The sequence below is a fragment of the Herpailurus yagouaroundi genome, unplaced genomic scaffold, assembly GCF_014898765.1.
Source record: "Herpailurus yagouaroundi ecotype Mexico unplaced genomic scaffold, PumYag 159, whole genome shotgun sequence".
Lineage (NCBI taxonomy): Eukaryota > Metazoa > Chordata > Mammalia > Carnivora > Felidae > Herpailurus > Herpailurus yagouaroundi.
Window position 1 is genome coordinate 23,015,149 of NW_024412400.1, and position 4,056 is coordinate 23,019,204.

At 40.0% G+C, this 4,056-nt stretch overlaps 1 pseudogene; it reads left to right on the forward strand.

Moving 5' to 3' along the window:
- LOC121034174 (transmembrane protein 14C-like) overlaps positions 1–1,847 on the forward strand; it is a 13,703-nt pseudogene extending 11,856 nt beyond the window's left edge.
- Positions 1,848–4,056: the final 2,209 nt, after the last annotated feature.

A 4,056-nucleotide genomic window follows, 5' to 3' on the forward strand; every position in this document is an offset into this window, starting at 1 on the left:
TTCTATTCTATTCTATTCTATTCTATTCTATTCTATTCTATTCTATTCTTCTATTTTAGAGCGCATGAGCAAGCAGGAGAGAGGCAAAGGGAGAGGGAGAGAATCTTAAGCAGGTTCCACTCTCAGCATGAAGCCCAATGCGGGGCCCAATCCCACGACCCTGGGATAATGACCTGAGCCAAAATCAAGAGTTGGCCACTTAACTGACTGAGCCACACAGGCACCCCTGTGTCATATGAGTTTCCATATAGACTTCCATTGGTTCCAGTGCCCTTTGTTAAAAAGATTATCCTTTTCCAATTGAATTGCTTTTCTTTCTTGTCAGAGATCATTGGCCACATTTTCATGGATCTATTTCTGGGCTTTCTATTCTGTCCTGTTAATCTGTGTTTTATTCTGCCAATACCACACTATCTTATTTACTCTGGCTTGAATAGTTAAGTCTTGAAGTCAGGTAGTATCAGTCTGCTAACTTTGCTATTCTTCAATATTGTGTTGGTTATTCTGTGTCTTTTACCTTTCACTATAAACTGTGCCATCATTTTGTCAATATTCACAAAATAATTTACTGGGCTTTTGTTTGAGATTGCACTGAATCGTTAAATCATATTGGGAAGAACTGATACATTAACAATATTGAGTTTTCCTTTGCTTGCTGGATCTGTCAATTACTGATACAAGAGTTCTGAAGTCTTCAACTATAATAATGGATTTGTCTATTGCTCCTTAAAATTCTATCAGTTTTTGCCTCATGTATTTTGGTTAAGGTTTGTTAAGTCTTGGAGAAATGACCCTTTCATCATTACGTATGACTCTCTTTATCCCTGAAAATTATCCTTGCTTCTGAAGTCTGCTTCATCTGCCATTCATATAGGCACTTCTGCTTTCTTTGATTAATATTAGCATGGTGTATCTTTTTTCATCTTGTACTTTTTTTTTTCATAGCATCATAAGTCATAACATCCTCCCCTTTGAGAGAAGCGTGGTCGTACAATCACTTTTGGAAACACCTCAAAGATTGTCTGGCACTTTGGTACAGAAAGGATTGGTCCAATTTCTTGCTCTCTTGGGATACTGTTGGTGGCTCAAACCCACCCTGGGCTAGAGTAGGGCAGAAGATAGATAGGAAGGGGGTCTGGGGCAGATGGGCAGAGCATGAGTGTGTGCTCAAGTTTTTGTCAATAGAGATCGTCGATCCTAGGTGGATGCTGGGATGGCACAGGGCACCCTGACGGCTCAAGCTGGATGATGTTACTGTGGTAGCCTTCTTTTGCCCAGTCCACCAGGTCACTTCTTGTAGCCTTCTTTTGCCCAGTCCACCAGGTCACTTCTCTGGAATCACAGCTGGCTTTCCTTCGGGGTCCCCTCCATGAGGTACTGGCATAAATGACATTCCCACAGCTTCACGGACCAGTCCGGGCTGTTTTGGGGAGCCTCACTCTCCCATCAGTCCTCCTGTGCCCACCCCTCAGGTTGTGCCCTGATGTGAATGTTGAAATCTGTGAAGGTGTCGGGAACAGCCTTAGCTAAGTGGGTGTAGACTTCCTTGGGGACTTCCCAGACCATGGCCACCAGGGGGGCAGTAGCTGATGAGGGCTGGGTAGAAGGTCTTCCTCTGTAGGTCATGGTAGAGCTCAACAAGGATGCTTTCTGGCACCTGTGGCATCTCCATCCCCCACCAGCTTGTAGCCCCTCTTCTCCAAGCACTGGATTACATGCCTGCCCCAGTGAGTCACTGCTGCAACCCTCCTCACCAGAGTCTGCTTCAGGTCCAGGAGGGCCCTCCTGAGCTGAGGTGTACAAGCAGCCCCTACCAGCGGCAGCGGGCTGCTGAGAAGGCTCCATAGCACCGTGCACCAGAAGAGAGGCCACTCATGACACCCCACCTTGTTGAGCCAGCCTGACCCAGCCGCCTGAGGCCCCCTCCATCCATTTACTTTTAATCTATTACTTTATAGTTAAAATGGGTTTCTTGCTGAGCTGGGCCTGGTTTTTGTTTGTTTTTAATCCATGCTAACGGTGTCTGTCTTTTAACTGGTGAATTTAGACCATTCACATTTAAAATGATTATTCGTACAGTTGGATAAATTAACTGCCCTGTTTTTACCATTTCCTACTCATCGCTCTTTCTTTGTTACTTTGTTATCTTCATATTGTTTTCTACCTTCTCTGATCGTAATTCAGCTTTTTTTTTTTTTTTTTTTTTTTTTTTATTAAAGCAATCTCTACACCTATCTTGAGGCTGGAACTCACCACCCGGAGATCAAGTTGTGTGCTTTTCCAACTGAGCCAGCCAGGCACTCCTAATTCAGCTTTTTATGTGATTTGATTTTCTCCCCTTCCTTAGCATACCAATCACACATTTTTAAAAATTTTTAATGGTTGCCCTAGAGTCTGGAAATGTACCTTTAGTAATCGAAGCCCATTTCTGAATGACACTAGATCACTTCACAAGTACTGCAAGGTACTCTCTAACAGGGCATTTCCAATCTTTTCTCTCATTCCTTAGAACATTGCTGTCATTCATTTCACTTATCCATAGGCTTTAATCATCCAGTGCATTATTGCTACTATTATTTTGAGCAAGTTACTTTTTAGATCAATTATCAAAACGAAGTCTTTTCTTTTACTTTAATTGATTCCTATTCTAATGTCCTTTCTTTCTTCATGTAGACTGAATTTTCTTACCTGTATCATTTTCCATCTCTCTGAAGAATTTTTTTTAAACATTTTCTGAAAGGCAAGGCTACTGTCAACAAATTCCCTCAATTTTTGTTTGAGAATGTCTTTATTTTTCCTTAATTTTTGAAGGACAATTTCACTGGATATAGAAATCTAGGCTGATAGGTTTTTTTCCCCAATACTTCAAATATTTCATTTACTGTCATCCTGTTTGCATGGTTTCTGAAAAGAAGTCTGATATAATTCTTACACTTTTTCTTCTATAGTAAAGATTTTTTTCTCTCTGATTTCAAAACTTTTTTAAATGTTTATTTATTTATTTTGAGAGAGAGAGAGAGAGAGAGTGCAAGCAGGGTAGGGGATGAGAGAGAGGGAGAGAAAGAATCCCAAGCAGGCTCCATGCCACCAGCACAGAGCCTGATGTGGGGATCAATCCCATGAACTGCAAGATCATGACCTGAGCCAATATCAAGAGTTAGATGTTTAAATGACTGAGCCACCCAGGCACCCCCTTTTTTTTAAATATTTGTTTATTTATCTATTAGAACTTTTTATTTGTTTATTTTTGTTTTTGTGTTCTGCAGCTTGAATATAAGATACCTAGGTGTAGGGTTTGTGTGTGTGTGTGTGTGTGTGTGTGTGTTTATTATTTATCCTGCTTGGTGCTCTCTGATCTTTGATCAGAGGTTTGGTGCTTGTTACTAATTTTGGAAAATTCTCTATCACTATTGCTTCAGATATTTTTCCTGTTCCTTTTTTTCCTCTTCTTTCTGGTATTCCTATTATAGGTGTCTTACGACCTTTGTAATTGTCCCCAAATTCTTGGATATCTGTTCCTTTTTTTAAAGACTACTTTCTCTCTGCTTTTCAGTTTGGGAAGTTTCTGTTAACACAACTTCAAATCTTACACCACTGATCACTGATTATTTCCTCAGCTGTTTTCAGTCTACTGATGAACCATCAAAGCATTCTTCATTTCTGTTACCTTTTTTTTAATTTCTAGCATTTAGTTTTGATTCTTTCTTAGTTTCCATCTCTCTGCTTACATTACCCATCTGTTCTCCTATGCTGTTAACTCTTCCATTAGAGTCCTTAGTATATTAACCAGAGTTATATTAAATTCCTGGCCTGATGATTTTAAAATCTGTCCTTTCTGAGTCTTGTTCTGATGCTTGCTTTGTGTCTTGAGACTGTGTTTTTGTTTTTTGTTTTTTGTTTTACCTTTCTTAACTTGTATCTTGTAACTTTTTATTGAAAGCTGGACATGATGTATTGGTTAAAAAGCCGAGGCAAACAGACCTTTCGTGTCAGGTATTATATTTATCTGGCTAGAAGCTAGGCTGTTTTTATTGTTTGCTCTTTCTGCAGGTGTCA